Below are 25,306 nucleotides of genomic sequence, written 5' to 3' on the forward strand. Positions count from 1 at the left end.
TTTCTTTCAGCTTCTCAATTCAATAATTCAATTAATTCATCTCAATTGCTGTGGGACAACCCCTGCAGATTTTTTCTGGAGTCTGTTCTTTCCCTTTTCAAATAAGCTCCATAACATCCCACACATTTATTGGGGCAAGCAGGGCAGCAACTCTTGAGAAACAATGTTCTGAGCCCTTTAAATCCTTAGTTAAAACCAAAATCTTCAAATCACTTAAGAACTGCACTGTAATGATCAAGCCAGGTCACCTAAGGTACTGTAAGAAACTCTCTACACCAAGAATGAGCAATCCTGGTTTCATTCCAACTTGGCACTTAATGGCCCAGATCTGCTCATTGCTGGCTTAAAGGGACCAGTTTAACAGCTTCTCTCCAGCTCTCCAGGTGCCGGTGCTTCAGAGAGACCTGGAACACCTGCAGACAGCACTGCAGATCAGGATGGCCCACCCCTCTCTCCAGACAGAACACATGCCCACATCACATAGATAGAACTGTGCAGTCCTTTGAGTCATGCAAGAGAAGACGAAAGCCAGGCTCTTAATTGCTCCGCCACAACACAGGATGGAGACAGGGCGCCGTGGACCCCTCTCCTCAATAACTCAATGACTGGTCTTGCCTGGAGAGCTGCTAAAGCCTACAGAGCACACAGTGAATGCACAAGGAACAGGAGGCAGATGTCACACTGGGTGAAGGGAATAACTGCACTCTGCTCCCAGTCTGGAGCTCCCAGTCTGGGCCCCATCACACCCAAGATGTAAACGTAACGTGTCCAGTTTATAAAATCCTGCCTTTCCAACTTCACTGCTGATTACTTAAGGAGACAAACCTGAAGCTGTTGAGCTAACAGGTATTTTGAGAGAGAGATGCAGCTGCACACTCTCTCTCAGCCGCTGTGGCAAACGCGGGCAACTGTTCCACACACCTCACCAAGGATGGAGTCTCCTCCTGAGCAAACCTCATTGTAAACCCAGTCTATATACTTGCACCTATGCAGAAGCTAATCGAGACAGTACCCAATGACAAGGGAACAGATGTTGCACATCCTTCACCCAAAGCTAGCCCCTAGATTATGTAACTGGCAGTGGGCGTTTTTACGTTGTAAGATACTTATAAAAGGAATCAGAGAAGCCTTCCATGACATAAGCTAATGCAATTAACATTAGCTGGCACTTCCGTGTGTTAAAATGGCCCACCGTAAGTAAAAAACGAAAAAGAAACGCAAGCTAATTTAATGAGCAAGCTGAGCCAAGGTCATATCCCCAGGAGGAAAGGACAATAGAGCAACCGACACAAACTGATCCCCCACGCTGTCCCCTGCCCAGGGTCCTCTCAGTGGCAAGGTGCTCAGCCAGACATTTAAGCCATTATCAGCTTGGGCTGCATTTAGCACAACCTTAATCTGCTATTAAACAAGGCAGAGCCTCAGCACAGGAACAAGGGGACAGTGGAAACGCCTGTGCCGTCCTTAAACTTTGAAAGCGCCCGACCTTCCCAGAAGACTCGGCCCAGCGCTCTCTGCAGACCCACAGCTGGGGATGGCAAGATACTTCCGAATTAAATCAACAAGAAGGAACCATGGAGGCTCAGCTTGAGACCTGGAATAGACACAGCTAATGGGAACATAGTCCTTTACAGGAGTCTGAAGGGACAAACTAACAAATGTAACGTTGATTTATCAAAGAAAACTTAAACACCCATCAGAATTTTCCAAGATAATGCAATAGGAATAGATGTACAGGAGTACTGAATGCTTCAATCGCAAAAGTGAACAATCAAATTTCATACATTTCTAAATGTGCAATGGCTCAATGCATTCAAACATATCAATAGACTGGAAATGTGACAGTTTGAGATACCGTCAATGTCTGCCTCTAATGCTTTTTAGAGATCGAGCAGTTTCATAAAATGAACAGCAGGTGCTGTATGTCCCCTTGATTCTGGGTGCTAAAGGAGGCTGGATGCCGAGACCCACGTCCTCATGGGGTAAGAGAGAGCTCTACAAAGATTGAAGCAAGAACACTGAAGAGCTCGATAGCTCAATAACAGCCTGCGACAGCTGCAAAGAAACCTGTAAGACCTTCCCGTTAGGACTGTGGTGTCTATTGTGAAGACGCTCGAGGCTCATGGCCTCATGGTTTCCACCCACAGGGAAGGCTCACTCGAATGCATGTTCAGAAGAGAAAGGTGGGAGCTTCACCCATTGTTTCACCCCAGGGAAACAACTGGGAATCTTCAGTCAACTCTGGCGTCATCAGGATACAAAGTCTCCATGACCTGCACTCTGAGCGGACCGTCGCATAGCAACGTAGAAAGAAAACAAAAACGAATTCACCAAATGGCCTCTGTTTCCCAGGTCAGCCTGGACCATCTCTGAAACACAAATTGAGACACTGGGCACAGTCTCACCAAGAGTATGATTAATACAGAAAGGTGAGTTGCCTGCTGTCAAGGTGTTGTAAGGAACGCCATCCTTTCTTTTAAGAGCAGATTTAGTCCTGCTCTGATTAAGCACCATTCTGGATCCTCTGGTCCTGTTGTCCTGGTTAGAAATGAGGGACTGACAGTTTTGGATGTTAAGGAACATGTAAAGGTTCATTCCAGGCTGAAAGGTAAAGAAACAATGTCTCGTCTGTGGAGCCTCCTTCAGGTGTGACAGGTGTTCCTTTTCCTTCCAGGATGGAAACGGACCAGTACCTGCTTTTTTGCAGCCAGCGCGTGCTGACACAGCTCCCGACTCGAAAGTTTTGTTAGGATGTTTTTTTTCTGAACAAGAGCGCCACAAGCTTAGTCAGCAGTGTGACTATCTGGTAGCCTGACCACACCAGCCCTAGGAAGCTCTGTAGGGCTGGGCCTGGGCTGGGCTGGACAGGAGACCTGCAGTGTTCTTGCTGGGCCTGTAGGTCCCTCTAAACTTCGTCTTCCAAACTAAAAAAAAAAGATTCTGGAAGAAAACTGTACTCTTTTTGAGGAAAGGCATTTTAGGCATAAGAGTAGGGAGCTGTGTCAGATTAAAAAGGAACAGATAAAGAGCCATTCCATGCTGGAAAGTCAAGAAAAGAGACACTAAGTTCCGGCTCTGGAGTTTCTTCAGGCGTGAAAAGGCTCCACAGCCGAAAAGCAGCTTCAGAAGCGCCACATCTGAAGGAGGCTCTACAGCCGAAAAGTAGTTTCACAGTCGGGGGGAAAAAAAACGTAACCTCTTGCAATTTCCCAATGTGTCAGCCTGTACAGTTACTTGCCTTCTCAAGCAAAAACAATTTACACAATTCTTCTCCCCCAGGGCTAAAACTTCTTGGGCGAGAAGAACTGACCCTCCAAGACACAGGAGTAAAAGTCCGCAGCATGGAAAAGCATTCCCGTTGGTGTGCTTTTCTGCAGTTCAGATCCATTGCCTAAGAAGCCCTTGCTCACTTTTGTACACACACTGCAATCAATGGCCCACAGACCTGCTAAAAAGAACTGAAACCAACAGCTCATAAAGGTCCGGTAGCAGGTATCTCATAACTCCAGGTTCCTCAAGAAGCATCATTCAGGCCACTTCAAGTGTTACCTACCTGAGGCTCTTAAACTCCATTAACAAGGCAGAAAAGCACAATACTGCCTTAATTTTACAAATAAGCTTATGCAAATTTACTCGGAACAATATCCAGCGTGCAGTGGTCATTTTATACATGCACTGCTATACTGCGGACCTGACCGGATCAAATTGCTGTTCAAATCAATCTATTCTGCGTCGTAATAAAACATCCGTGTTGACTACTACTAGGCCTCAGTTTGCTAAAAATGGAAAGAAAATAAGATTTTCCCAATGTGAAGATGCAGTCTGTATGAAAAAGAAACTGGGTCTTTAAGGGATCTGTAACTACACACAGAAAAACTGCTCCTTGCTATAAAAAGCTCACATTCAGGGTATATTTTTAAATCTTTGCACAAGACTTATTTCTATAAATCAGCTATCGATTTTCTATTTTGATTGTTATTTTAACGTTGATTTTTTTAGCTTTAACTAAAGGTATTATATCTGTTCTGTTAACGTTTCCTCTAATCTATTTCCTTGTTAGTTGCTCCATCTTGTAAGCTACTGCTCAGCTATTGGAGGCAAGAACTTTCTCCTCTTTGGATTTAGGCATATAAAAAAACTGGAAACCTGAATGCACAAGAATATTGAGCTTTTGCTTAATGATATCAAGCCAGGCTTGCAATTTTTTTTATTAATTCCTGAATCATTCGTTACATATAACACCATTGTGCTGCTATCAAGTGCATCTGATGCTGAACTGAAATAATGGCGCATTTTCTCTAATTTACATCTTAGAGATGTTCCAGCTCCGACTTAAGAAAAACAGAAGTGGACCTCTTGTACGACTCAGAACTAATTCCTCACCAATCAGCCTTTCCAACCGCACAGCTCTAAAGCGATGCAGCGCATCTCAAGAAGAGTTTGCGGCTCAGAATCTCATTTGAGCCATCTCTGCAATGGCCTGAAATATTTATGAAAAGCTCAAGCCTCTCCGTGTTCAGCCAGCGGGTCTGCAGTATCCTGGGAGGATGCAGAGCAAGACCCAGAAAACAGTTAGAGCAGCCTGAGCTCACATCTCCTGGACGACAGCTCTGAAACACGCCAAAGCGTTAAGCTGCCTGTTACCCCTAAAGCAGTTCAGAGCTGCGAGAGGAGAGACAGTCGAGGTGTGCCCTAGCCTCGAGCAGGGCCCACAGCACTGCTGAACAGAGTCCAGAGCCACTGGACCAACAGCCATGACCTGGAAGAGACACTCGAATGTCAAAGAAGCACCAGGCACAATGCAGAGCAGACACAAACACATCTGACAGCAGACGGCCAATATATTATCCGGCAGGAAACCAGAAAATTGGACAGTTCCTTGGGGAAGGGGTGCTCACTCCTTGGGTATTTTCCAAGAGCTGATCTGTGGAATAGGGAAGGACTGTCCTCTACCACAACCCAGAATGAACCTACAGGCGCAGATCATCTTGTTTTAATCACTAAGACTAAAAAGACTTAAAAGATAAAAAAGATAAAGGATCCTACCCTTCCAGACGGGACTCTGAGCACTCCCTGTAATTATTTGCACTTACAAGAACAGTGACAACTCAAATGCAGGATATTTTCAACAGCTTAGTTGGGTATGGAAATCCATGACACATTGGCTGAACCTTGTTTAGTCCAATCCACAGAGAACAATTAATAAAATAATTAGATCGCTCCGAGAGAGGTTTACAGTAACCAGTTACAGTGCCCACATGGAGCACAGCCTGAGTCAAGAGATGAAGCGTTCAAATCCGGGCTGCCATTAACCAGTTATGGGCAAGAACAGCGCAGGGTGGGCTTTTCGTGTCGATGGAAATCATGGATTACATTGTCACCCAAACAAAACACTGCAGGCAATGCAATACGACCACAGACCAGATCTGTTGGCATCGGTTGGGAAAGAGCACGATTCTGATTTATAATAATAATTGCTTACACTTATATAGCGCTTTTCTGGACACTCCACTCAAAGCGCTTTACAGGTAATGGAGATTCCCTCCACCACCACCAATGTGCAGCCCCACCTGGACGATGTGACGGCAGCCATAGTGCGCCAGAACGCTCCCCACACACCAGCTCTCAGTGGGGAAGAGAACAGAGTGATGAAGCCAGTTCAGAGATGGGGATCATTAGGAGGCCATGATTGGTAAGGGCCAATGGGAAATTTGGCCAGGACGCCGGGGTTACACCCCTACTGTTTTCGAGAAACACGCTGGGATTTTTAATGACCACAGAGAGTCAGGACCTCGGTTTTACATCTCATCCGAAGGACGGCGCCTTTTTACAGTATAATGTCCCCCTCACTATACTGGGGCATTAGGACCCACATGGACCGCAGGGTGAGCGCCCCCTACAGGTCCCACTAGCACCTTCAAGCAGCAACCTCAGGTTTTCCCAGGAGGTCTCCCATGGCTCACACCTGCTAAACGGCAGTGGGATGCCACCTGGGAGTTGCAGGGTGACAGGGCTGCTCGCAACACGCAGCACAACGGCAGTCCTGAGCGCATCAGCTGCCCGTGTGAGGTCACTTCCTCTCTGGCCCTCGCTGTCGGAGGCGCAGGCGACGCCCAGGGTGTGGATTCGCTCGGCCGGCCCAGGGGCACCGGGGGTAGAGAGATGGGGCTCTGCCAGCACAACGTGGGACAATCCCGAGGGACCACCGCCCACGTGACATGCCAGGAAATAAAAGCACCACTGCTAAACCAACATGTGTTCACATGAACAATAACTCATTAATTCATTATTCAGGGGCGGCTTTGTTCAGCGTAAGTGGCTATTCGGCACAGCTTGTCCTGCACCCTTCTGCTCCACGAGAGGCTCAGTCCCTCTGGGACATTATGCAGCATGTTAAGGAGCCACCAGAAGTCACCAACACTCAATAATTCATCGCAGGTCTTTCTTTTCAAGGGATGTAACCCAGCCTCCCCATGCAAGCCAATGGCTCCTACCTGGAAAATGTTAGCCAGTACAATGAAAACAACTGAATTATTTAGGAACTACAGAGTAAAGTAAAGTTTCCTGGTAATCTAGAACAATCTAAACTAGAATCTTGAGAAGGGTGTGTAGAAATTGTACACTTTATAACAGGACATTCTTAAAATTAGGGACTGAGGACTAGGCTTGAAGTGCGAGCTGAAAGGAGAGCCTGGAATGGCTCATCGTAGAGCAGGAAGCGCGGTTTTCTTCTTGCACACGATGGGCAACTCTCCAACCTGCACCTCCCTTGACACACGGGTTCACGCCGTTAGGGCGGATATGTGCTCCAATTGAAGAATAACCAGATTTAAACCACACCGTGCTGTAATTCGCTGCACGCTCTCGAGACAAATCCAGATATCAGTGTGACAAGCCCTGTCGCTGCAAACCGGCTGCTGAACTGAGCACTAAGGCAACCAGACACCATTCAATTTGCTATGTAACCAGGGGGAGACCTCTTGAGATATTCCACTTAATTTCAGAAGGGGGTTTTGAGCCAGACACCAACAGCCACAGACTCATTAATCAGTCTGGCTGTGTCGCCTAGTGAAATAAAACTCAAACACTAACAAATGCACGATGCAAAAAATGCAGATTGCAATTACTTAGATTGGAGATGCCATCATACTTGTCGAAGCTCCGTTTTTCTTTCATGACTAGAATAAATTTAGTGCAAGCCAGAAAGATGCTCTGCGTGCAAGTGGATTGTTTGTCTGATGTGCTATAAAGTAAAGGAATGGGACAGACAAGCAGGCACGACAGGCTGATGCCAAGTGACAGGACAAAAAGGCATTGAAAATTAGACGCCATGCATCTGCTACAGGGATACTAGAGACAACAGAAATTGTGTACAGTACAAGACTTCTGGTCTTCTGTCCCGTATTGACAAAACGCATCGTCAATTGCATTAAGTGTATTGGGGCAACCTTGTTGTGAAAGGCGCTATATAAAAATAAATTGAATTGAAAACAATACATGCCTGAAACTACACTGTCTCAACAGAACTCGAAAACAGAATGCATAGCCTACTGTATATATCCTTTCAAGGAAGAATTACTTTTTAGCCAAATGCACAACATTCCTGGTTAAGCTGGCAAAAAAGAATGCTGCTTACCATGAAAACCATTCAAGGAAAATAGAATAAGCATTTACAGAGGGTCAGTAGTCCATTAGTATCACACACTTAAGAAGCACTACATGACTTCCGATGCAGAGCCTGACCTATTCACTTGGAACAGGTCTTTGTAAAGTCATGTCACAAACCCAGTAAAGCTCAGCTCACATTCTCTCGCAAAGAGTTGATAAATGGGTAGGTTTGTGGATTTTGATTTTGTTGTAGAAGATTTAGGAAATAATTTATTAAGTACACATTTCTCAGCAAAACCAAAAGCCCCTTCAGTCACAGTGTCCATTATCCGCCTATGCACCTCAAGAGATGGGCAAAACTATTGCATGGGGACCAGTTGCTACAATCAGTTCACATCAGTAATATACTATAACTGTATATCATCCAGACCTGCTACCTTCTGTGCTTCCCTTTGACTTCCGAGAAATGGTTTACAAATGCCAGGTGATGGCGGTAGCACTGATGTGTGCCAGCAGCAGAGAAAGTCAAGAGGATTCAAGGCCAAAGGTATTTGCGAACAAAAGAAGTGAATCTGACAAGCACAGATTTTGGTATAAAGACAATGACCAAAACCATAAGCCAGAATATGTTTGCGCTCCTAGCAAAGCTTCCAACTGCAAACAGAGCAAACAGCACACACTCGCTCCCCCTGTTCAATAACGTGTAGACTGATGACTCAAATGTAGCCTAAAGTTAACCATAATGCATGTCTACGAGCTGGCGCCCACTCAGTGTTTCCAGAGCTTAAGAGAGTTTGTCGAATATAGCTAATCCCACCATCCTGCCTGCAGGGGAGGTGCTCATTCCGTAGGTGACATCTGGGCAGTGCACTGCTTGGCTCCTTTAGCAAGGGGACTGGACAGAGCATCACCACAGGCCTTAGTGTCGCAGTTGTGTAAGGTGAATAGGTCACAGGTTGTCTGCCCAGCTGGTGACTAGCTTCTTGACTGTACATCGCATCACAAGAGTTTTTGTCCCAGCTGCAGTCAGTTAATGGCTTAGACCACATTGAAACCAGTGACCTCTAATCTTCTTAGCTACAGTCCCATGATCTAATGGTCCGTCTTAAACCATCAGATCTACAGGGCCCAACCTGCACTCCAGGCACAGGTGTCCACTAGCTGGGGAATTCGGGAAGCCTGCTAACACACAACTGAATGTTTTATGATGCAGCACCAAAAACAAGAGCAGCTCTGGCAAACAGCACTTCCAGATGTTCAGGAGCTAATTTGCACTTTGTTTAAGGAAGCTTAGGCTGCATAGTGTGAAAAATCACTAAACTCTCAATTCAACAAACCTAGTTAAAAAATCAGAAATGCAACAAGTTGGTCAATATTGTTGCATAAAAACAGAAAGGCTAACAGGAACGGAGATGCAACATTCCTCACCTTAGTGAAGGATTAGCTCAGGATACAGGAAGGGAGGGCAGCGTGAACTCCCCCAAGCAGCTACACAGACAGGAGTGCTGTCTGCACACATGCAGGGCACAACAACAGTCTGCAGCTTTTTCACCTCATCATCTCATTACAATTTCTTCTGTTTTTAAAAAACAAGACAACACAGGCTCCCGGTGTGTGGAGCCAATCCCTCAGGCAATCCACAGCTTTTAGGCAACCAACAAACAGATGAAAATAAAGTCATTTTAACAGAGAGAAAAAAGAGCTCATTCCTCATGCGCAGTTACAGCTGGTGCTGCAGGAGATATGGTCAGAGGGGAGGAATTAAGATCAGAAAAGACCTTAAATGTAGTAAAATGCACACCAGCCATATCTCTGGTGTTACTCTGAAAGCAACAGCAAGAGTGAACATCTCGTGCTGCTGTCCAACACAGAAACATCTAATGCAGCAAGTGGACAAATAATACAACATGCAACAAACTAAAACAATGCAAAAACACAGTTTGGGGTTTTGAACAAAGACTTATAAAGGCAAACAGGCCAGAGCTCCTGGCTGAAGACCGGTCACCCTTGTGCCAGCTGGCCCAGTCGGCGGCTCTGCAGGTCCAGTCTTTATGAAGAGATGCTCGAGGAGCAGAACCATTTGTTTTTACTTCCAGGATACAGGCTGAAGTGTCCTCAGCCGACCTGTTCTTTAACTCGGGAACCACAGCAGTGACAGGCTATCAGGTTTCACTGCGCTGCTTCCCCTGTGCAATTATGACAAAAAAAAAACCTGCATGATTCAGAAGCTCTGTAACCTGAGACCAAGAAGAGAAGCACTTTAAAAATAATAGTAGCACATTTTCTCAGACAATTCCCCACTATCCAACATCAACACGGTTTGGACTGGAAAGAAGGTTGTGGAAAACTCTCAAGGCAGTCGAGTTCAAGAAGGGGGTCTCCTGTCAACGTCATGCAACACAGTTACATCGCAAGGCTTGGCGGCCTCTGTGCTCAGGGGTCTCCCCAGCCCACACGGACAGAGACCTCAGAAGACTGGAGCAAACCTGGGCACCGGAGCACAGAGCAGCACAGCACCATTCCGAAGACTGTGCGCTCCAGCAGCGGAAAGCCAGGCCCCTCTCGCAGGGAAAGGAGGAAGAGAGACACATTCTGAACGAGCGCTGCCGGCGAGGCCCATTCATGTCTGTGCGGCTCACAGGCAAACTGGGTTACTAGGCTGAAACTCCGGGCTTGTTTCCTCACACTAAAATGTTGCTTTCGGCCAAATACAGCTTTCCTGACAAGGGTAACAGGTCTTCACTTCAGCATTTTAGATTCCCAAACAAGCCGATTATTATATTAACATAATATTTTAACAGCAGAGGGAGGCATCAATGTGCACGCTCACAGGTTTAGCTAGCGTGCCTCTGTGAGGACTTTACCCAGGCTAACGCAAAGGAGACAGCAGAAAGTTAAGTAGCCAAATAGTGAGCAACGTCAGGGACAAGGATGAGACTCCCGCTGTGCTGCATTCCGATTCAAGATATTCCAGCTGCAGGTCCCAGGGCCACATGGACTCGCAAAGCAGTAAAGGAAATATTTCACAATCTTTCTATGCAAACATATTCAAAACAAAGCAAGCGAGCTTGCAGCAGCCAGTGCTTGGGCTCGGCCTCCTGGCCAGCCGGAAGCTCCAGAGTGGAGGCGCAGTGGAGGGACAAGAAGGGGAACCCCCCTTCCTGACCGCTGCTGGCACAATCCACGTTCCTGCCGCGTGACCCCAACACACTCCGCGCCGCACAAGCCATAGCGCAATCAAGAAGAAAAGCAAGGCAAACTCTCCTATCGAAACAAAGCGCAGCCTAAAAAAAAACTCTACAATAAATATAAGTTACAGGGAAAAGATAAGCAAGTTTAAAAATTCTCCATAGTTGCAGAGTGAGAGAGCTCTATCTCTGTGTGTGTGGGGAGCCTGGTCTTCAGTAGAGTGAGAGGGCTCTATCTCTCTGTGTGGGGAGCCTGGTCTTCAGTAGAGTGAGAGGGCTCTATCTCTCTGTGTGTGGGGAGCCTGGTCTTCAGTAGAGTGAGAGGGCTCTATTAATTCAATTCAATTCAATTCAAGGTGCTTTATTAGCATGACCGATGGGTACAATCAGTGTTGCCAAAGCAAATAAAAATAATAAAATTAACATGGAACAAAACAAAAAATAGAAGTAAAATAAAATCTACAGACATGTTACAGACATTTACAACAAAGACATATTATAAAATATTGACATATACTGTAGGCGGCTGGAGCATTATTGGGAGACAGACTCACTGTTCCTCAGGCTGTGACAGGAGATCAGATACTGGGCTGCCAGATCAACTGAGTTCCCTCCTCCCTCTCCCAGTAGGATTGGGACCCGTTGTGACTCTGGCAGGTGTGGGAACTCTGGGATTAGATTTCTGAATTTCAGGAAGAATGTTTCTCTAATCCCAGCGTATCTGTCACAGTGCAGTAGGAAGTGCACCTCTGTCTCTATTTCTCTGCGCTGGCAGTGGAAGCACAGCCTGACCTCTCTGGGCAGCCAGGTCTGCCTGTGTCGCTCAGTTTCTATGGCCAGGCTGTGGTCACTGAGCCTGTACTTCGTCAGGGTCTGTTTCTGTATGTTATTTTTTATTTTGGTCAAATATTCAGCTAGTGTGTATTGTCTGTTTAGGGTTCTGTAGCATTCCAGTTTATGTTGTGTTTGTGTTTGTGTGTGTGTGTCCCAGTGTGTGAGATATTGCTGTTTGATCTGTGCTGTGATGTGGTTGAGTCTGGGTTGTGGTGCTCTAGCAGTGCTGTCCTGAGGCTGGTTAGTGTTGGTGTGGCTCAGGTCGGTGAGCCTCAGGACCAGCTGGCTCAGGGGGCTCTGTTTTGGGCTCAGCTCTTGGCTCAGCAGGGCTTTGTGGTGGTAGGAATTTTCGTCACTGTTTTTTAGGTGTAGCCAATACTTTAATATTCTTTTCTGTATGTTTATCAATAGTGGGTACTGGCCTAATTCGGCCCTGCACCCGTTGTTAGGAGTTTTTCCATGTGCAGAGTTTCTGTGGGGTGTTTGTCCCATTGGGTGTAATCCTGGTCTGTGAGGGGACCCCACACTTCACTGCCGTATAGGGCAATGGGTTGGATTACACTTTCAAATATTTGGAGCCAGATTCTTGTTGGTGGGTTGATGTTGAAGAGCCTCCTTCTTATTGCGTAGAAAGCCCTGAGTACTTTCTTCCTCAGTGCCTTCACTGCCAGGTCAAAACTCCCGGAAGAGCTGATGGTGAGACCGAGATATGTGTAGCTGGATGTGTGCTCCAATGTGTTGTTGTTCAGTGTGAATTTGTACCTGTTTCCCTGAGGTCTGGCTTTCTTCTGGAAAACCATAACTCTGGTCTTGTTCAGATTGACTGTCAGTGCCCAGGTCTGACAGTACTGCTCCAGCAGTGCCAGGTTCTGCTGCAGCCCCTGTTCTGTGGGCGACAGCAGGACCAGGTCATCTGCGTAGAACAGGAACTTGATTTCTGTGTCATGTAGTGTGAGAGCAGGAGCTGCAGACTGCTCCAACATTCCTGCTAATTCATTGACATAGATATTGAACAGTGGTGGGCTCAAGCTGCAGCCCTGTCTCAACCCGCGGCCTTGGGTGAAGAATTTAGTCCTTTTGTTTCCAATTTTCACTGCACAAATGAAAATTGGAAACAAATTTTCATTTGTGTTTAATTTCTCTCTCTCTGTGTGGGGAGCCTGGTCTCCATCAGAGTGAGAGGGCTCTATCTCTCTGTGTGTGGGGAGCCTGGTCTCCATCAGAGTGAGAGGGCTCTATCTCTCTGTGTGTGGGGAGCCTGGTCTTCAGTAGAGTGAGGGGGTTCGATCTCTCTGTGTGTGGGGAGCCTGGTCTTCAGTAGAGTGAGGGGGTTCGATCTCTCTGTGTGTGGGGAGCCTGGTCTTCAGTAGAGTGAGGGGGTTCGATCTCTCTGTGTGTGGGGAGCCTGGTCTTCAGTAGAGTGAGGGGGTTCGATCTCTCTGTGTGTGGGGAGCCTGGTCTTCAGTAGAGTGAGGGGGTTCGATCTCTCTGTGTGTGGGGAGCCTGGTCTTCAGTAGAGTGAGGGGGTTCGATCTCTCTGTGTGTGGGGAGCCTGGTCTTCAGTAGAGTGAGGGGGTTCGATCTCTCTGTGTGTGGGGAGCCTGGTCTTCAGTAGAGTGAGGGGGTTCGATCTCTCTCTGTGTGGGGAGCCTGGTCTTCAGTAGAGTGAGGGGGTTCGATCTCTCTGTGTGTGGGGAGCCTGGTCTTCAGTAGAGTGAGGGGGTTCGATCTCTCTGTGTGTGGGGAGCCTGGTCTTCAGTAGAGTGAGAGGGCTCTATCTCTCTGTGTGTGGGGAGCCTGGTCTTCAGTAGAGTGAGGGGGTTCGATCTCTCTGTGTGTGGGGAGCCTGGTCTTCAGTAGAGTGAGGGGGTTCGATCTCTCTGTGTGTGGGGAGCCTGGTCTTCAGTAGAGTGAGGGGGTTCGATCTCTCTGTGTGTGGGGAGCCTGGTCTTCAGTAGAGTGAGGGGGTTCGATCTCTCTGTGTGTGGGGAGCCTGGTCTTCAGTAGAGTGAGGGGGTTCGATCTCTCTGTGTGTGGGGAGCCTGGTCTTCAGTAGAGTGAGGGGGTTCGATCTCTCTGTGTGTGGGGAGCCTGGTCTTCAGTAGAGTGAGGGGGTTCGATCTCTCTCTGTGTGGGGAGCCTGGTCTTCAGTAGAGTGAGGGGGTTCGATCTCTCTGTGTGTGGGGAGCCTGGTCTTCAGTAGAGTGAGAGGGCTCTGTCTCTCTGTGTGTGGAGAGAGCTCCATCTCTATCAGGAGATACTTCTTTACACCAAGTCTGGAATGAGCCTGGAACAAGCTGCCCAGCCATGTTGTTGAAGATGATGCCCTGATACCCTTTTCTTTCAGGAAACAGCTGGATAAGAGCTTGGGATGAATTTAGTACAATTAAATGGGCTAGAAGGGCAGGATGGCCTCATCTTGTTTGGAACCATCCATGTTCAGCCTGCACTGACTATGTCATGTAAGGGTTTGAGTAATCTGCAATATTGCAAATGCTTGTGTTCTTTTCCACGTTCATATGTACAATGTTTAACAACATGCTAATGTACAGGATATTTACATATTTGGAAGATACTTTTTTTTGCTTACATGTGCACCCATTTAAACAGCTGGGTATTGGACTGGAACAATTCCGGTAAATTACGTTTAGTCTCAATCTATGCTCAAATGTTTAACAGCTGTGTCCCACCTGGGATTCAAACCCACAGCCTACCACCCGGAGTACTGCTCCACACTGCTGCCCTGCACAGGTGTAGCAGTGAGTGGAGTGGGTAAATGCCTGGGCTGGTGGATCTCCACTGGCTCAACAGAGAGCAGTTGGGCCCATCCCACCCACATAAGAGGGGCAGAGGAATGCTGTAATTATCCGCCACCTGGTATAACAGAGGCTTGACACGCTCTACATATCCCATGAAGCACTGCCTGCTCTTCAGGCTTGGCAGCAAGAAGGTGCACCAATAATCCTCACCATTTTATACAGCGCCACTCATGATCAATTAAGGCACCGTACGATAAGCCAGCGAGACAAAAGAGACAGGTCACTTGTACACGAGTATAACATCCAGACGAAACCCTGAAGACCCAAACTGGTCTTCAGTCAGGAACTCTCCTGACAGACCACACCGAAGCCACTGGGAAAACGCCCGCCATCAATCAGAGAGCCCGTCTCAAGAACTCGGCTTGCGCCTCTGAAACCATGCAACCTTCACACAGCGAAGTGGGCAGAGGCACCCTGTCACACCTGGACAGCCCATCTCAGGGCATCACGGCTTCCCAGTCCCCTCACACCTGGAGCAGCCTGTCACACCTGGACAGCCCATCTCAGGGCATGATCATCACGGCTTCCCAGTCCCCTCACACCTGGAGCAGCCTGTCACACCTGGACAGCCCATCTCAGGGCATGATCATCGCACCCTCCTAGTATCTACAGCACACATTACCAGACTGCCTCCTCCAGCGATTTAAGCAGCAGCTGGAACAGCGACTTGCAGAACTCGGAAGCATCACTTTTTTCCAGTGAAGCAAGGCGGGTCCAGACAGACTAAAGTGAGAGGGACTTCGTACTTTCTTCCAGCTGTACAAGCACTACAGTTCCGACAATATACAGCCATCAGTGCAATACCTGTACAGGGCTCTCTGTAGAACGCAAACCACTCTTTCAAGAACTGTGCTCATAGTACATCTGCTCAATTTGGGGATTTTGTCCACAGGAAGAGAAGCCAGTCTGTGGCTATTCCATGCAGTAGAGGGAACAGGTTCATTCCAGGCTGAAAGGTAGAGAAACAGTCTCATCTGTGGAGCCTCCTTCAGGTGTGACAGGTGTTCCTCTTCCTTCCAGGATGGAAACGGACCAGTACCTGCTTCTTTGCAGCCTGCGCCTGCTGACACGGCTCCCTTCTCAAACCTATTCTGTTCAGCAGGTCTACAATGCTATAAATCAGACTTCCACAAAAAACAATACTCTGGGCACCCAGATGAGAGGCATCATTATCTAGAGAGGCCCAAGGATGCTGTTCTGAAAAGCACATTTTAATATATATATACGCACACACACACCATGCTTTGAGCCTACACGATGGGAAAGTGACCCCACTGGCCAGCCAGCGCGGACAGGACGGACTGTCCGTCTCTGGGGCAGCTTGAGCACACAAACGCCGACACAGGCCTGCGCAGAGACCGACGCGGCCGGGTATCAACCATCACCAACACCGCTGTCCCTCCACACTCATTATAGCCTGTCGTCTTCCCCGCATGAATTATTAAACGGCTACAGTGTCGCGAAAAACAAAGAATAATAAGCCTGTCAGCGCCGTTAGAGGCGGGCGGGAGACAGGCCTAGGCTACATGCTTCAATGTCGCCCGTTTCCACCGATCCCAAGTAAGGCTGCTCCTCGCAGGCAGGGAAATGAGACGCCGAGAAGGCAGTGGTACCTCTGCGCTGAAGAATTAGGCAACAATAACAGGCGGAGACGGCACGGTGTCTGAGAGACACCGCCGCAGAGCCGTCGGAGGCAGATTTGTTTACCATTCCGTCCTGCTCGTTTACCAACAAGCGCTAATGGCCGTGAGACAATACCGGCCGGAACGGCTCGGCCCGACAGCGCAGACCGGGCCGTGTAACAACACACGGGATAGAGACATCGACCCCGAAACCCTCCACCAGAACCACATGAAAAACACCACCGTCGCGCCAGCAGCGCAGAGCCGGGAGGAAGAGGAGGAGGAGGAGGAGGAAGGAGTCTCTGCAGCATCCATCCATCCCTCCGTCTGTCCTCGCGGACCCGCACCCCCGCGAGCCGCCGAGGAGGAAGAGCACGGTCCGCGCGGCCGGGCTGCCATAGATACCGCGAGTGCGGGAGGAGGAGGAGGAGGAGGGGGGGGGAGACACAACAACAGAATGGCCACGGCGAGCGGGGCTGTGCAAACACGCAGTAGTAGGCCAGAGCCGGAGGAACTCCTCCTCTTCCTCCTCCTCTCCCGGCTCTCCCGACCCCCGCGGCCGCAGCATCCCGGAGTCGCCGCTGCTCCCTCTCCGGCCGACGCGCTCCTCCGCGGCGGACCAGCCCCGCACTCGGGCACAGGCAGCGCTCGACCGGCGGAGCGCTGCCGCACACCCTCACCCTCCTCATCACCCTCACCGACACCGGGACCATTCATTACCTGACTGGCGGTGATGGGGAGACCTACGGGTGCAGCCCTGCGGCAGCCTCCCCTGCGCCGAGCCGCCCGTCACGCACAGTCGAGCAGAAGGAGCCGCGTCGACGCGCCGCTACCCGCCTCGGGAAGACGAGGAGACGAGCGATAGCGTGGAAATAACGGCAGGAACACGAGCGGCGGCAGCTCCTCCCAGCCCCGGGCTCTGCCGCTCCGCGTCTGCTGCTGCTGCTGCTGTTGTTGACTTTCAGGAAAACTCGTGACGTCACGCCCCGCGACGGCTCGCCGGGCGGCTTTCCTCTGCCTCTCCGCCTCTGCTCCGTCTGCAGCGCGCCCGGCTCGCTCGGGCCCCCAGCCTCTCCCCCACCCCCGCACACACACACACACGCACACGCGCGGCCCCCCCTTCCTCCCCCGTCTTACACTCGCGAGAGCCCGCCGCGGCCGGCTGCTCGGGGAGCGCGGACGCGCGAGCCCTGGGGATGCACCGGGATGCTCGGGAAGAGGCGGATAAGGGAGCGCCCTCCCGTCACGCTCCTCCTCACGCCTCCCCACCCGGGACCGGGGAGCGAGCGCTCCCGTGCCTGTCCGGTCCACGGGGCTGCAGTTCAGGACCCGGCTGAGCTACTCTGTGCCAGCGACAGTGCTGGAGCTCTGCCTGTGAAGGAGCCAGCGTGCCAACAGGTGAAACGGGAAAACAAACCCCAGAAAGCACTGCTCAGGCTGAAATGCAGCCTTGTGACGACAGCTTCAGCACTGGTGAAAGCCTTGATGTGGGGCTAAATGTAAGTCAAGATGCCCTTGGGAAAAGTGGTGTGTTTGGAAGTCGAGAGGAAGCTGTGATGATTCTAGCAGTCTCGGCAGGGTCCCAGGAGATGGCAGCCCGTGTTCAGCGGAGTGAAGAGCAGCACCCCTGCTCCAATACCTGAGCCACGCAGTGGTCCCATTTACAGACCCCCCGCCCCCGGAAGACCTACCTGAAGGAGCCGCAGAAGATGACCTCAGGTGCCAAGAGGACCGAAGAAGCCCCCCCCCCGAGTCAGGACACACAGCAGTCACAGGGCTGGAATGGCCTTTTAAGATAAGATAAGATCACTTTATTGGCCCTATACAATCTCTTGCATTAGGAATTTGTCTTTTCACAGACCCCAGCTTGCTCTCCATGAGACACACAGACAGGGAGAGAGAAGCTGGGGGTCAGAGCGCAGGGTCAGCCATTTATACAGCGCCCCTGGAGCAGCTGGGGTGAAGGGCCTTGCTCAGGGGCCCCACGGAGTAGGATTCCTCTGGCAACTGCGGGATTTGAACCGGCAACCTTCCAGCCACAGGCGCAGATCCTGAGCCACAGAGCCACAGAGCCACTGCTCTGCCCCTTTTACAGTGGAACACGCGTATTTAACTCCTCTTCACAGCGTGCTGCTTCAGAAACTAGTAGGTCAAAATCAGCAACTCCGTTTCCAGTTTGTCTAGGGGAATGGTGTCCTGTATCGATGAGGGAAATTCTGGAAACGGATGACGGGCCGGCTGCCCTGGCTCGTTCTGAATCTTGCCTGTTTGGGCAGAGAACTTACACCAGACAGAAGGACAACACCTAATCCGCACAGCTACAGTACGATTTTATTTGGTTTTATTTTGTAGCAAAACATGAGTTAGAACTGTTTGAACGTCTTTAGCACAAAAAAGAAAAGACCACTTAATTGCCAACATCAAGCATAAAAGAAGACTGAATGTAAAAGCAGTATAGGGAAAAAATAGCAGATAAAAACAGTTTACTTTAATCATGTGCATGAAGAGTGAGTGACTACAGTATGTGATTAATTTAAAAAGTACATTTCTAAGGAAACTGATTCATTTAAAAAGTGCATTTCTAATGAAATATTTAAAATAAATAACAAGCTCTGCTATTGTGTTAAGACAGCAGCTTGTGACAAATTAGCATCAACAGCCCAGTGGCTATGTTCTTTCCCTTTTAGAGAAGAGGCTTCATCCCTTATGTGAGTGATGGTTCTAAATTAAAGAATAACCTAAACAAATATTAAAATAGTAATAGCCTTACTCTTCTAATGGTGAATCTCAAGTCAATATTATGCTTCTTGTCACTCTCACAAACTTGTGCTCTCAAGCACCATGTTGTTGTTGAGGCCATAGTTCATCTCTAGCCTGTATGCATTACTCTGACGTTGAATGAACACACATGACCAATAATGATTTATTATACTCCCCTGTTTGAGTAGCAGTCAAAAGCAACAGTGGAACTTGTATTACTGAACCCTTTTCTTGAAGATGAGAAAATGATCCATCACACCCTCTCCCCTCCAACACCCTTCTTATATCATTCACAAACAGCACTTTACTGCTGATGTTTTTGGAGTTACATTTGACTAAAGACAAAATATGAAGCAGTGATTTCATCCTCGGTCCTGCTTTCTACAGGCTGCCTCACTATGACTCGACCTGAGGTTGCAGTAAGAAAAAGAAAACAAGGAAAAAGCTGATGTGGGGGATCCGAACACAGAGAATGCCTCTGATTTAATCAGTCTATTTTTATTCCTGCAAAAACCCGGCTCTAGATAATTAATGTTTCACAGCACTGTCACCGTTTAGGGGGCTGCTGTTCGTCAGAATGGCACTGAATTGCAATCCACAGCTACAGTAAACCTCAACAGCAATGGCTGATCTCCTGCACAAGACTAATCGGTTATACGTACATACAGAGAGCACAGAGTAGAACTGCAGTGTATAAATAAATCCATTTTCTAACAGCTTTTTCCGATTCATGGTCACAGGGCAGCTGGTGTCTATCCCAGCAAGCAACAAGGCAGGGTACAGCCTGGACAAGACTCCAGTCCATCGCAACACACACACACACCACGGCCAACTTTCCCAGAAGTCCATTCACCTACCAGCATGTCTTAGGAGTGTGGGAGGAAACTAGACCACCCAGAGGAAACCCATACAAACAGGAGGGGAACATGCAAGCTCCACACAGATAGATCCCCAGGAATTGAACCCAGGGCCCCAGCACTGCACCACCATTCTGTCTACAGCACAGTAATACAATAGATGAAAAATACATTTTTAGTTTTCCACAAGCTTTAAATGATTTAAAACATAATGTTTCCAACAAAGATCCTGTAACCAGAATGAAACATTCCGTTTTTGGAAAACATTCCAATTTCGAAAGAAATCACATTTCAGAAAAATGTCTGAATTTCTACAGATAGAAATAGAATGTTTCTTTCTATAAAGCTAAAGGTCCAAAAAGACCTGAGCCGGATGATTCATCATTAAAACCTCTTGTACAACATAAAACCTCTTTATTTTGCTTAAGTAGAACAAGTTGATTCACCGTAAAAAGGAACTTTGTGACTTTTCTAATTGAAATGTTATTGAATTTTTAATATAAAGATGTACTTCCAGCTTTCATTACAACACACATCCCTTACTTTGTCTTCCTGACAGTGTGGTCTTTGGCTGCACAGGAAATGCAGGAAGCAGAAGACAGACCACCCCGCTCACAGAGTGTGGAGGGTTCGGACCGCGCAGAACGCACAGCACCTGGATCTCCTGCAGGTGAAGAGCTGGGGGACACCAGGCCCGAGGACAACGGGACCTGTCACTGCCACTGTTTGCTGTGGAGTGGCTGCTGGGTTTGATGTTGCAGCTCGAGGAGAACGAGGAGGGGTGACAATCGCTGGTTGCCAGGAACCAGGCACTTCCGAGTGCACTGTCAGAGCACAACGCTCGCACCCGTGTCGAAGATGGGACTGGGCCGTACGAAGCATTCCCTGCCCGCCTCCAGATATGCCCAGATATTTCCCACTTGTGATCACTGGTCCCCAGGACAGTGCACTCGTAAGCCCGCTCATATACTGGTGTGTAATTTAACCAGAAACCCATTCAGATGAATCTCACTTTTGCAAGGGAGACCTCTGAGCGGAGATGGGCTGGAAAACCCCAGTCACGGATGGGGAATCTCGATAGTCCAGCTGTTTTAACATGGTTTTGGAGTTGGTGGTTTCCAGTGAAGTTGGGAGCTTCGGCTGTATACGTGAATGACTGTGTTTTCCACAGCTCACAGCTTCTGGGCATCGCCGTGAACTTGTGGTCCAGAGGGAGTCGTGCTGCCATTCCTCCCAGTCCAGCAGGACAGCTGGACAGCACACCTGGCTGCTTCAACCACAGCGATGCCAGGACTCTTATTACTATCACTGCATGAAATCTAAACTACTGGAGGCAAGGATCTCCAGATACCTGCAACACTTTATTTTAAGTATATAAACATTGATTTCTCATCACACTCACAAAACACTAACCCTGGTCTTTTTGTTTCTTATGGTAATGATGCTGTTGCTCTGGCAACGTTCTTAATTATTGTGACGGCCCGTTTAAGGAACTCATCTCACCAGCTAAAACCACCGCTGGCAAGCAGGGCGTGAGGCTGGCTGGCTCTGGTGGCCAGCAGTATCAATCGCTGCACAGCTGCTGAGATATTACCACTTCCTTTATCCTCAGTTCACATCGCAGGGACCGCCAGACAGCAGCTAGCCCATTACTGAGGTTTCCACATTCAGACTTTCCAAGTCAATAATCTGTGTCGCACAGTTCATAGCTCCGTTATTGGCACACATGGGGACCTCAGTAGCTCCAGACACAAGTGCCATCTATTTAAATCTAAAAATCTATATACAGCACTGTATAAAGCCTGGCTCACACAGTTAGTCTGCTGTTTATCATGATTAAATACTGTACTATGCATGTGCACCCCATTAAGTTTGGGAACTCCTTTAACTAATTAATCAAATGACAAGTGCAGGGTTCTCATAATGTATCAAGAGGGTGGTCATCAACTGGACATGACATAAAGTTTTAGCGTGTCCAGCTGCCCGTTTGACACGTTTCATTTGTCAAGTGTCTTGCAGAGAAGGTGCACAAACATTTGACCATGGAAGCAGAAGGTTTTCAAAGCACAACCCAGATAAAATCGAAACTTTGATCTACCCACGTGTCTCAGATTCCACAGCTAGAACTGAGCAGCAGCTGTCCGTTGGGAAAATGGGGTGAACAGACAGCAGAAACACAGCAGACAAGACTCGCTGCCAGGAGACGGACACGAGACCTGGAATTTAAAGGTGGAGCCCAGCTCTTGCTTTTCCATTGATTTGTCCCTAAATGAAATAACTGCACTTTTCCCGAATGTGATTTCCTTTCTCCACTTGGAACAAAGTTGTGGTGAAGAGCCTGATGCGTGCTGTGGCAGTGTTGACCACATGTCAGTTTGTCATCCCAGCACCTCTGTTATTTCAGTGCCCTTTATTTGAGGGGAAACTATTTTAAGCATGACAGCACATCACAGAACAATCTTGACCCCCGTGAAACAAAACACAAAAACCCTGCATTAATGAGCGCGCAGAAAGAACTGAAGAAATGTGAGAAAATATGAAGCACACAACGGAGCACACTCAAACATTCATCCCTGTTAGCAGCTCCGCTTTGAACTGGAGCTGATGTTTGTGCCATTAGATATGGAAAGCCAGATAATTCCAATGTTTCAATGGCTCCCAACCCTGGGCCTGGAACTCAGGTTCACCGATTTCAGTTTTCTCTTTAGTGTGTATCTGTAAATTTCCTTCAGCACATAAAATGTCAAGTGGGATTTGTAGTTGTACCAGGCCTGCCTTCATGCACTGCTGTTGCCTGAAATGTTAACAGATTAGACCACAGAGGAAAATAACGCTCGTTATGGGAAGTGATGTGGTGTCATTGCCACCTGTATCTGTTCATTAGCAATTGATCAAGCACGTTGAAAGTTGAGGAGACAGTGCTTAAACTTTTGTACAATGAAGGTGCTGGGAGCCGTACACTGGCATATTGTTGGCACTCAGGACTGAGCACAGAAACAAGTTAAATTCAATTTTATACAAGCAAGTGGATCAGATTCAGTCACCTATCGGCACTGGAGATGATGCAGAGCCAGTAGACACAGCAGTCCTCCAGGACCAGGCCACAGGTGGAGACACAGAGACTACAATCACAACCTATCAGGTAGACTTCCTTTCAGTCCCCTTGCTCAGTGTAGGACCTAAACCACTCCAGTGCATGGAGTCAGTGGACTGTGTTTCTCAGGCCAGGAGCACGACGTGGTGAAGCTCTAGATCTCACAGACGGACTGGCCGTCTGTCTACAGTCTCATCTCACACACTCTGGCTCCCAGAGGCTCTCAATTCTGCACTTAAGAGATTTTTATCAGACCAGTGCTGCAGGCCTTTCAGCATTGCTGGATCTGGAAAGGGCTTTAATACTCATTCCCAGACCTGGATGACATACAGATTAGGCAGTTAAAAAAAGCTGCTTTGCATGACAACTATATCAGTGCTTCATCCACTCTGAGCCCCGTGCTCTTCCTTGAGCTATCCATTGACAATCACAGGCCTCTGGAAGTGATAAGATCTCTGAGCACTGTGGATTTCCGGCTCATTGTAAGACATCTGGAAAGTGCCATCCTGTCCATTCTCTCACAACTGAATTAAACTGGCTGATCTTAAACTGAACAGGAAGTAATTTACAGATAACCTAAAACGAATACTAAATTATGTTAGGCAATGCCAGAATTAAATTAAGACATGTGGAGATGAACTGCAACACGTTCCTGCCAAGGCACACAATGAGCAGGAATTTGCATCATGCATCTATGTCGCTTGTTATTGATTTGCTGTTTCGTTTTTGCTTTCCCTTCTTCCTCTGTGATTCCCGGCAGGAGCTGGCGCCCGAGTGTGGCTTGTGAACCGGAACGGGCGCTTCTGTCCTGGCGCTGCCAACTGGAAAAGCTGTCCTGCACACCTCTGCGGGTCACTGCTGCGGCGCCCCGGCCTCCTCTCCTCTCCGTGTGCAGCTGTTATCTACCCAGATGCCCCCTCGGCAAACCAGAACACATGCCTCCGCGGCGTCTCTCCTGGACCGGCATGAAAGAGCTGAGCTGCAGCATGTCTGGGCCCCCCGGCCCCCCGGCCCCCCGGCTGGGACGAGACGGCCCCGCTGCCAGCCGGACATCGGAGCCGCGGAATGTTGTGGGCTGGCCGGCTGCCTGCTCGCGGGGAGCAGGGACCCCAGGCGGCACGGAACAGAGGGGGTGCGCGGACCTGGGGGGGGGGGGCTCAGTCTGCCAGCCCCCACACCCCCCCTGCCAGGAGTAGGGGGTAGAACTCGCGTTCGCGCGGCTTCTGTTCTGCACCGTCTCGGGAAAAGCGCGCGGAAAAATAAAAGCCCCGCTCGTGTCCCGATCAAACGCACGCATGAGGGGAGACGTCATTTCTAATCTTTTTTTTTCATTTTTATTCAATTATGATGCCTCGGATATTTTCATTTTCAAGCTCTGTTAAAGTGACACAATTCGAAGAAATACCGTTGGTGACAGATATTCTTACCTCGGCCTTGGGATTTCCACAGACGAGGACAGTTAATGCAGATTCGCTTTGTCTTCTCACAGAATTGTTAAACATCTGAGAGAGCATCGTTTTAAAGCCAAAACACCAACACATCATTTAGATGACATATTAGCAAAATCCAGCATTTCATTGATTCTGTGGGAGACATGCCAATGTAAAGGAGTCTCAATATACACTGAATTCCAAAGGAAGTCCAGCATCCATAGTCAGAAAGCCATTTATACTTGGTAATTAGTGGCAGAATCCCATAGAAACATGCAGACTGCACACAGACAGGTGCCACAGTGCAGAGCCGAATCCAGGACACAAAGGCTGTGAGACATCCACACTAACTGGAATGATATTCCACACATTAATAAAATAAACAGCTGGCGGTAAAGCCTTTAGTTATAGGGGCCCCATTTATTCATTCCTTTTTTTAATTGTATAATGTTAGCATGCCCAGAGCGGTTGGGCAGCCAGTTGACCTTGGACCCCTAGAGGTTTTTTTCTCCTTGCTAAGGAGTTTTTGGTGCCTTTCCACCGTTGTCCTTGGGTCTTTTCTGTTCTGTATTCAAACATGTCTGGTCACTTGCTTTGTTAAGCGCCTTGGGGCAACCCTGTTGTGAAAGACGCTATATAAAAATCAATTGAATTGAATTGACTATCCAAGCCCCAGCTAGCACTTCATTTATTCAGGTGTTTATTTTACTGATACTGATATGGATACCTTCTTTCTTCTGAAGGCGCAAATCCTGATTTAAGACAACCATACAGGCCGGTGCACATTGTCGATCTACGGGCCATCCCATTAAAAGTATGGTGTTGATCAGGAAAGGAACTGGAGACTTTGATAGAAATCCTATCAAACACACAGAAACGCGGGAAAGATGCTCTGCTAGCCTGACTCTCAGTCACTGTGGGTCTGACACTCAGCATTAAAAGATATAAAAATATTGAACAGAAGTCTTGAGGTATTCTCCTCACAGGCTGCTCTCTTCTGTGAATGACAGTGATTTGTGATGCTGCAGAGGTGAGCTGGGACAGGTCTCAGAGCAGGACGCCCAGTGTTGAGGGACGCCTGTCTGCCTGTCCGT

At 48.4% G+C, this 25,306-nt stretch overlaps 1 protein-coding gene and 1 long non-coding RNA gene across 5 annotated transcripts in view; one reads left to right on the forward strand and one right to left on the reverse strand.

Annotated features, from left to right (window-relative positions):
- LOC102690433 (RAC-gamma serine/threonine-protein kinase) overlaps positions 1-17,398 on the reverse strand; it is a 110,030-nt gene extending 92,632 nt beyond the window's left edge. The window contains exon 1 of one of the 3 annotated variants that reach the window (XM_069179844.1): positions 16,792-17,093. The gene's annotated coding sequence lies outside the window, so the exon portion shown is untranslated. Of the gene's footprint in view, positions 1-16,791; positions 17,101-17,208 lie in introns of those variants that run through there. The other 2 variants (XM_069179845.1, XM_069179843.1) reach the window with 2 other exon arrangements.
- On the forward strand, positions 17,398-24,835 carry LOC107079314 (uncharacterized). Of its 2 annotated transcripts, none has more exons than XR_001480273.2 (3): positions 17,398-18,394; positions 20,248-22,830; positions 23,543-24,835. It is a non-coding gene; the product is annotated as an uncharacterized lncRNA (long non-coding RNA). The 2 variants fall into 2 exon arrangements; XR_001480272.2 differs by having other exon boundaries at positions 20,248-21,917.
- Positions 24,836-25,306: the final 471 nt, after the last annotated feature.

This window comes from Lepisosteus oculatus, chromosome 17 (genome assembly GCF_040954835.1).
Source record: "Lepisosteus oculatus isolate fLepOcu1 chromosome 17, fLepOcu1.hap2, whole genome shotgun sequence".
Lineage (NCBI taxonomy): Eukaryota > Metazoa > Chordata > Actinopteri > Semionotiformes > Lepisosteidae > Lepisosteus > Lepisosteus oculatus.